We start from the raw sequence: 10,241 nt of genomic DNA on the forward strand, positions 1-10,241 counted from the left end.
GGCCTTTTCCAGCCTAACTGATTCTGTGATTCTATTAAGTGCCTGTAAAATTGTAGATCTTTGTATAAACTAAATAGTATTCCCTATGTGTCTAAAAAACTACAAACTTTCACACTATATTTGTGATACCCAGCTATTTTTATCTTGAAGTAGTGACTAGTATTACTTGGGGAAATATTGTGATAGATATCAGTGAGTAGACAACCCTTAAACAAAGAAAAAAAATATGAACCATTACTCTGTATGCAGTGGCCAGTTTCAAATCAGTTAGCCACAGTCTTCACAATTGTTCTGTTCAACTTTCTCATCAAAACAAAGATATCTTAGTGCTTTCTAAGGTGGGATAGGTAGTTGGCTCTTAAGTCTGTTCAAGTTTGTTTATGCCTACACCAGAGTGATGCAGAGGACTCAGCCTGTAAGTGGATAAATCAATGGGGCAGACAGGCCTTGAAGTCAGGATGTTCTCAGAAACTCCTGATGATTGTTTCCCTAACCAAAAACATTACAGCAACCAATGCAGGCCATAGGGAAGCAGGTGGTTGCCATATATTTATTCTCGCAGCCAGAGAAGTGCCATAAAGATGTCATGCACGCCTCAAGATACGTATCCTCTGTTCTTCCTTCTCTGATCAGAGCAAGGGTTTGGAGAAAACAAAAAAAAAATGGAGGAAAAAAGATCTGGGAAGATGAGAAGCCTGTTTGGCAGCAGATTTTTTCTTACGCTATGTAAAAAGCTTTTAGGAGGACAGCATCTGTCACAGGTTACTTGACAAATAAGTAACTGGCTGGGTTTTAGTTACTTCATTGACACCCATCTTGGGCTCATACAGTTCCTGCACTGCAAATTCTTAGTGGTGGGAGGAATATTCTGGAGCAATGTCATTGTGTACAGCCTCCCTTCAGCCAGGTAACTGCCGCTGCCCAAGAGATTGTGCCATTGTCCAAGAGATTTTGTCATCGTCCTTTGATGCTTCAAATGTTTGGGCAGAGATAGGATCACAAATCATGGATCTGGAATAGCATTCTTCTCATTTGCTGGGAAGACACCAGCTGTGAAAGGGAAACTTGTTTTGCTCTGCAGATTTCAAGAACAGATGTTCCACAAATTAGCTTTTTTTTAAACTGAATTTTTTTTTTTTCCATACACATTGTGCAGCCTTTAAGCAATAAAACTTCTCAAACAATGAAGTGTTGAACTTTAGGAGATTATATTCAGAATGAAGGCTTTGCCTGAAGCATTTTTGTCCTTTTTTTTCCCCCACCCACACCACAAATGTGGCCAGAGGGAAAAAAAGCCATGAAAATAAGAGTAAACCAGAAGGAACCTTTGTATCTTATACTTGCTCATACTTTTTTCCTAACAGGACTTCTGGTTAGTTAGCTATTGGTTTTATATGTCTGCTGCAAACCTGTGGACTCAAGTTGCTTCTCTTATACTGCTCCTCAAACCCACATTCCACGGACTTGTGTTTAGCCCTGCTTTTATCTCATCATGTCACTTCTTTCACCTCTCTGAGAAAAGCATTATCTATATGGGAATCTATTTTTCCTGAGGAGTATTCTTGTTACAGAGCTAATATTTTAAGAGCTATCTATATATCCATGCATACATTTTCACATGAGTTTATTTTCCAGCTTGATCAGCTCTAAAGACAAGTATATTCAACAATGGTCTATAATTCAAAAGAGATTAGTTTCTCAGTAGATAAAAATTTACAGTCTATAATCTTTAGGCTAATAGGGAATATTTTATTCAGTCAACAAGCCAGTAACTTGTTTGGATTATTTTTCAGATCAATTATTTATAAAAATGTTAATCTCATTACCTTGAGAGATTAATAATAAACGAAGTTGATAGTTGACAATTTAAATTCAAACAACATTTACTTCACCTGCATCTCCTTAAGCAAGGAGTATCGTATATTTATCTTTTTTTGTAAAAAAAATCCTTTTAATTTTTCATTTCTCAAGATCAAAAGTGTTTTATTAATTAATAGATCTTATTCCTTTGAATTTTAAATAATTCACTCCACTAGCATGACTACCTTGAGTTCCAAAATTATTGAAACACAACAGACATGACTTCGCAATTTTTAGGTACATGAAGTTTCAAGAAGTATACCATTAAGCATATTTTAGCATCTTCCTTCACAAGTAATGGAATGCTTTCTTCTCTTGAGAAACAAGAGCTATTATGCTCTTGAAATACTTAGAAATACTTTTAATGTGAGAGGAAATGTGGATCGGTGCATTTATATCATAACAATTGTATGCACATCTGTGCATCTCTTAATTAAATGCAAAAAAGAATCATAGGGCAGAAAGAGATATTAATCCATCCACTTGCTTGAGGCAACCAAAATATACATTGGCATATTTTAAATCCCTGCCAGCAGGAAGCCAAATCAGCAGTGCTTCAAAGTGACAAACCAAATAAGGTGGCAAGTAAAAATCTCATAAAGCCCAGGCTAGCATTTCACTAGGAGCCTTTAGTCTTCCACACAAATCTCAGATAATTACAAAAGGTGAACCCCACTGTTATTTTCATGAGCAGAGAGCAGAGTTTGCCCACACTGAGCAGAGGTGGGGCAGAGCCCATGGCAGCAGGGTGCTCAGCACACAGTGAGGGGCTACCTCACCTGGCATTCTTAGTATTTCCCAACAACTGCATGGACTCCTGTGCAAATGCTCTGTATGTATCCCCTAGCCTATGGAGCATATGAAGCTCAAACCTAGAGGTAAAAGATCTGTATCCTGTTCTGACTCACGTACTGCCAGATTAAGCAGTTAGAAAATTCAGTTCCAAAACCTTTTCTCTTGATGCTGATGAGTGACCACACCAGGCTTCAGTGAGATTGCTATTACTGGCAGGGAGGCTGTTTGAGAAACTGAAACAATCTTCCTGAATATCAAAAAAGGGGAGAAAGCAAGAAAATCTCTCCCATCAATAGTTTTAATGTTTTTTCCTATGTGAAAGCAGACCATTGTGGCAGGGAGAAATGCTGAGAAGGCCAAAGCAGGAACCAGTGGCGTGATTTGTCACTTCTCCACTGGAAAGCACACAAGGTCGCACAAAGCCATATGAAGCAGGAATCTGACCTTGTCAGTACAGTGAGTTAATAGCTATTCCTGTAAGCACTTATGAGAAGTCTCAAGCAGGTCTAGTCTGTGGTGTTCATTGTCTGATGAAAATTTCACAGATCAAAACCACACAATCATTGTAAAGCACCTGGTCTTCAGTTTTTCCTCATTTCCTGACAGAAATCAGAAATTTTCTTTTTCTCTCCTCACACTGTTACCCATGCATTCATGTGTCCAGCATAGCATCAGCATCAATGCATAATGATGCTCCAGAGAAACATATATATATATATATATATATATATATATATATATATATATACATATATACACACATATATATATGTATATATATATGTGTATATATATATATGTATATATATATATGAGTCTGCTAACGTATCTGAAGTGCCAAAGTTCACAGCCTGGTCAGATATCTCTGTTCTTTAGTGCTGACAAAATTATACACATGGCTACAGAAGAGATGACAAAACTGGCATTTAAACCACCCCCAGTTTTTGAGGTTCAGTGTCAATGTACCAGTGTGACAGTAGTCTGCACATGATAAGTTATTACATCGCATGATATTTTCATCTATATTATATTTATAGTATTAAATAAATAATCAGTCAATAGTTAATACTGATTTGTTTGATCTGACAAGGTAGTCAAATGCTCCAGAATAAAGTGCATATTAACAAACTCTGGTTTTGCAGATGTTTCTTTACTGACTTTCAAGTAAGAACAGAGTGTTCTTTGAGTTTTACTTTAGGTAGTAATCAATTACAGGAAATGACACCTAGGAAACATGCAATTAAATTGCTTTCAGTATGGTGATGATGCAGGCATGAAAGGATCATCACCAGAAAAATGGGTACAGAAAACAGCAACCTGATGACAGAGTTTCTCAAACACCTTTTTGGTTTGTTTTTTTTTTTTTTCCTGGTTTGGATTTTCTTTTTATGTACATGATGCATATTCCCCGTATAGATGAAAAACTGCAAACCAATGATAATGTGAAAGTAGCATGAATGAATGCATTCTGCTTGCTGTAAAACAGTATTCATTACTTCCAGCTAATACTAGAGCCCACAGCTGCTACATCTAAACAACACTGAGGTAATATCCATGCTGATTTACACCTGAGAGAGGGCAGTCCCAAGTCCTGATTTTCGGGATAGGCAATATTTTTAAAATAAGTACCGGGTGTGGGAGATTAAGATTCAGCAGCACTTACACAGGTTTCTTATGTAGCCAACTAGGATTCAATTTCTAAATGCATCATGCAACCCCATGCTTCTATAATTTGTTTGTCCTCTAAGCTAAAATAAAGAAGCAGAGACAGATACAAGGACCAAAAGGAAGGATTTCTTCTTCTGTTGACCTAATTTCTCAATCAACAGATACCTCTTCTCTTGTCCTTGCCTGCTTTACTACCTGATTGCTCATCTTCATCAGTGATGCTCCTACAGGGGTAGTCCAGGGGAGATACTGGCTCTTCTTCAGCTCCATGCAGACTTCTTTTATCAACCTGGGACACAAAAAGACCAGGGATAGATGGAATAACCTGGTACCTCCAAAAAAAAAAAAAAATGGAGGAAAGCTTAACTTAGAAACTTTAAAGGCAGAGACATGGGAAAGGTGAGATGTCTGTCTCTGTGCCAGAAAGATCTGGGCCCATTAGGGTAGACCAGAGCAGAATTTAGGTGGTCAGAAATTGTAATCCTGACAGTTAATGTGTCTGCAGTGACTTTCTAGTCTGGAAGAAACCAGGCTGGCTTTTGAGGCTTAATAATTTGGATCAATGTGAGTAAATTGGGTGTTATGCTGGAGGTACTTTAGCTGGGGTAGTTTCTGGTCCTTTTTTTCTCTTCCTTGTACATAGTAACTACACTGTAAAAGGAAATGAAACAAAACACAAAAATAACCCCACCCAAACAAGGAGACCCAAAAAACCCCTAAAAAACCAAACACTGTTCCATTTACCTGTTTGCATCATACCAGGGAGTACAATACATCTCCTGTGTCCATGGTACAGTTGGCTGTTGCAGTCTCATATATTTTCTGTCTAGACAGTAAAAAATCCTAAATTGCCTCTTTATGTATCCTTTTTTTAACTTTTCTGAGTTATTATAACCTTCAGGACAGAGTGATGAAGAATTTTCTCCTGCTTCTTCACTAGGTGAAACTGCTTCCATAACTTACAGCTAGGTTTATTGGAATAGGTTGAGTGTAACTTTACAGGTTTGTGAAAAAAGATGGAAATAACTCCGCTGTGTAAATATGTTTAACATTGATCATTGCAATATGCAGCACTTGCAGCAGTATAACTCTGAATAAATATCTGTGGATTTCTAGAATTTTTACTCAAGCGGTATGTACATGTCTTGTTCTGCAATAATTGTATTTGTTTCAATGGTGCTCTTAAAGTATAATGTTTCATTTTGGTTTAAGAAATCTACTGTGGCAAAAAAACAATAATTCTAAGTTTGTTGCTTCTTAAGGTAACATTACCTAACAATTGTAGAATTCATCCCACTCTGTTGATTGTTTTTTTTCTCACTATTTTCTGCCAAGATGGAAAAATGAGCTGACAAATGCTAGGCATCTATGTGTCTGCTTCTCCGCATGGCAATGAAAACAAAGCCAGTGTGCTATAGGAAGAAGGAAGGCTGCTGGAGATTCCCATGGAACTAAGAAGGATGTTGGGGGCTACTGGACCAACCACTCAGAAAGAAGGGCTAGAAGATGTAAAATTTATCCCCAAGTCTCTGTCAGTAGCCCCCAACATTTTAAGGAGGATTTTGTTCCTTATTATTGCTCTTCAATTTCATTTTGCCCCTTCAGATTGAGCTATTTCTTTGGATTTTTTGACTTAAAAATACTTATAAAAACTTTTCCAAAGCAGCTTGATCACTGCATTCCATCATTCTGGAAGTGGAAATTCCAGACCAACCAGTTCAAAAAGGAACATTTACTTTCAAATAAGACAGCATGTACAAAAGGGTAAGCATAAACAACAGCCAAAAGTGATTGACTGAAATTACTTTTAAATATAATTTTGAAATGGTCCCATCTGTTCTGTGATTTGGGATAGTTTACAACAGCTCACTTTTGTATGGGTGCCCAGCCTCACTGTGGCTCTGCTGAAGCTTTGGAAGTTGCCACTGTGCAGCAGTACAGTGTGTGTGTCCCATTCTCACTCCCGCCTGCAGCCCCCGGCGCTGGCCATGAGCCTGGCATGTCATACAAGAGTCACAAAGGTCTTGGGCAGCGTGGCTAGAGGGAAACCTCAGTTTCCCCCTTCCTGCACAAGGCCTGAAACTGCTGCTGCACATGGAGCTGTTGCCATTCTTCTCACGTGGCAATCTGCCTTCCTTCCTTGAGAGAGTATTCTCAGGGGATGCACAGCATTTATTTGTTGTAACCTTTGGGTTTAATGTGCAAGCTGCAGTGTGCATTTTATGGCTCTGTTTGATAGTCTGCAGACTGTCTATGTAAACCACCTCTGTGGGCTCTGGGATCTTTTTTAACAGATTCAGCGCTTCCTGATTTAGTTTAGCATTATTCAGCTTGTGACCTGTAAATTTCTGTTGCTCCACAGAACATCACAGGTGTTCCACAAAATTATTTCAGACTGTCCCTCCTTCCTACCCCAGAAAACAGGCTGCAAACAACCCTCCTGTGTTGTACAAAATGAAGCAACGTGATTGAAATCAAATAATAAATGAGGACTTAAAATTTAAACTGCTGTTCTGTGTTCAAAAAATAATTTCGTGTTAGAACTTTATAAATTAGTCCTTCCTTTTTCTCTGCAAATAGTAGACAATCCTTTAAATAAATAGTTTGGCTGACATGCCAGTGAAACAAAATTAATTTCATTTTGTTTTAGATACTACAAAAGGCTTTTTGCACTTTACAGATATTCCAGCCACAATATAGTCCCAAGCTGGACATTTAAAATTTTTTCAAAAGTGTAGCTTGTTAACAACAAATATGCTTATAATGAGATTTTTCACAAGTTGTGAGTAATGGATAAAACTTTCAGAAAATTCCTTTAATTTTATCACTAATGTTTCTGTAATTGCCAGCTATGATTCAGCAGCTGCATTAGACTTTGCTTTTTGAAACAGAAGGAAAATATTGCTCCTTTTCAGGCATGTGTTAAGAACATCCTGTGGAAAGACGTGTTAGAATAACTCTTAGGGGGTGTCAAAGATAGGTGTTGTGCCCTTATCCCAAACAATGCTTTTGTTTTCAGCTAGTATCTTATCAATAAATCCTCAGAGAAAACTTGCAGTTAGCCTCAGATGCAGTTCCTGTGGACAAAAAACCTCTCCTAAACCTGGCTTTAGTAGAGCCTTGGGATGCTTCCTTCAGGGCAAGTCAGGGTGTTCACTCTCACAGGATGGAGACCATCAGCAGCTGAGAACATATTTCTCTATGAAACAAAGCAGTGTGTACATGTGGCCTGAAAGCAGTGGATAGTGCAGTCCTTGAGGGAGCTGCTGTGTTAGTCCATGGTGTTAGCTGGAGAGCATGAAGAGCTGGAGAGCTGGCCAGGCTCCTGTCTGCAAACCCCAGTGCATTCCTCTCTGCATCCCAGACTCTCCTATGGCACAGGATCGGCCTCTCCCTTTGCTCCCTTTATCTGTTTTAATCACCTGATGTCTTTGAAGTCACTTCAAAGGTTTCCTGTTAAAAATTCATATCCAGTAGATGAAGCTTCCTGTTGTTTTAGGTAGGAAAACTGCCTCAAGTAATTGTCCTGTTCATGTCTTGATGCTTCATTCAGCAACTGGCTACATTTCCCTGCATCTCCTTGCCTCCTATCTATGTAGTTAACCCTTCAGAACCTCTTACAAACAGCAAGCAGGAATTAAGACAAATAGTGAAGACAAAGGGTTTTATTACATTGAAATGTACAACTATTGTGCAAAGTTTGACTGGCATTGTTTGTGAATATTGTGTATTAATGATTATCACATGATCTGGAGAAAACTGCTTCTTTTCTTAATAGTTTTTGCATCTGAACAAATCCAGTGGCCTTCACAGTGATTTTCTTACATCTCAGTGGTGTGAGATTGGACAAAAATTTCATGTGTGTTTGTCCCTTGCAGAAGATTTACTGTGCCATTGTGTAAGTCAGGATCACCCACATTGAAGTCATAACTCATAGTCGTAACCCATAAATATTCCTTTAATGCTGTTAATGTTATAATTTTGTGTGAAGTTGTAATTATTTAATATTCAAAATTAAAATCCTGCTCAGTGTTCTCAAGGTATGGCTGTCAAATGTGTAGTAGGGAGGTGGTTTTGTAGGACTAAAGCTGAGATGCCTTAGACCCATCAGCTGGTGAGTCTTACCAATACTTCAAAGGACTCGGTTGGACCAAGAAAAAAAATTAGGCTTCAGACATCTGTTTTGTCCTAGGTAATTTGATAGAAATGGCAAACTGAGGACTTCCTCAGTGTTCCTTCTACGCTCGGCAGTATCCACTTCTGTTTTAATTTGGTCACCTTCTCGTATGGGTGTCTGGGGAGAGAGCAGAGACCAGAGCACCGCTGATCTAGCTTTTAGTTCTCATGTTTCTCTCTGAATTAGAGCTAACCTAGATACCCTCTTGCTGTTCTCTCAGGGGTGATTATCTCAACCTTAGAGAAAATATGCCTTATTGTGTGCTGGGAGTCCTCATTTTATCACACCTGTCTGGGAAGTTTTGTGTAGTCTGTAATAACATATGCATGTTTATGAACAGAAATTCAGTACATGTTTTGATTTTTTTTTATAAAGTGCTGATCTGATTTATTTGAATCACAGTATTTCTCTTAAAAACACCTGGTTCAGATCTGACCTACCAATATCAGCAAAGTCTAATAAATAACTAACCTGCAAGATAAATTCTTAAGGGAATGCAAACTAAGGCAAAGTGGATATTGCTCAATTCTCTTCTAAAATTTCTTCTCTGAATCTACCCTGAAATGGCCTAGTAGATATCTATATTCCAACAGAAAGTGGGGCCTGGAGGTCTCCTCAGTGAAAAATGTTTAGCTCTAAGGAGAGGAAGAAGCAAGAATATGCCCATAGTAATGACACTGGCACAGTTGAAGAAAACATTTGACTGCAGAAAATAAAATTTTAAAACATTTTAAAGAGTTTTCACTAAAATGACATCTTTTATTCATCTACTCTGAACTTTCTTAGGCTCTCCTCAGAGACGTCACACCCAGTGAGGACTCTGAAGTCTGCAAGCCAAGCCTCTTGATTATGGGTATGGCTATCCACTTAGGCACACTCCCTGTTGACTCACCTGAAAGTGCAGAATACAAAATGTCCTGAAAGGCTCGTATTCATTGAAGCAAAGTGAACAGGCAGAAGTTCTCTGAGGTGATTGTCTTGTATGCTGCACACCTGCCTAATAACAAAGAAGTGGAAGTCATTCAGGGATGAACGCATTCAAGACCTTCATCTCCATGGAAATAGATGTAAGATTAGTGCAGAATGAGGCCTTCAATTAAGTAATGAGGTATGAAATCTGACCAAAGTTAGCTCTTTGCAATACTTCTCAGGCATGTTTATTACTGAAGATTGAAGTGTAATTCATTGGCATATGTTTATCTCTCCCTACTCACAAGCCTGCTTGGCTAAAGAAGGGAGTTTATTTTCTGATGTCACAGGAAAATACATAGTCCTTCATGAATATTAAAAGTTTTAGTCCCTACTACAGGTGTTCTTGAACTTACCACATGCTATTTTCTTGACTGTGTTTGTCTCCAGTTCTACCTCAAGAAGGAATGTGTAAATATCATGCTTAGTTATAATTAAATTGTTCCCAAACTCTATTATTCCCAGCTTAGAGAAAGCTGTACTCTAAGCAGCAACCAAATTGGAGACAAGGCTGCCCTGTCTGGTATGATATCTCATTTCAGCTCTGCCAATAAAAAGGAAGGATAGAGTGCAATACACCAGCAAGACTTCTAAAACAACACAGGCACTGAATAGTTCTTTGTTTTGTTTATTAACCCATCAGCCCATAAAACTCAAGCCAAGGTAAGTAATAAGGATAACACAAAGAGATAAGTCATAATATTTCTTATCTTACAGATAACACAATCAAGGTGAATTTTAACGTGGAATCTCTGAAATTATGCATACTGTA

The sequence above is a fragment of the Taeniopygia guttata genome, chromosome 3 (genome assembly GCF_048771995.1).
Source record: "Taeniopygia guttata chromosome 3, bTaeGut7.mat, whole genome shotgun sequence".
Taxonomy (NCBI): domain Eukaryota; kingdom Metazoa; phylum Chordata; class Aves; order Passeriformes; family Estrildidae; genus Taeniopygia; species Taeniopygia guttata.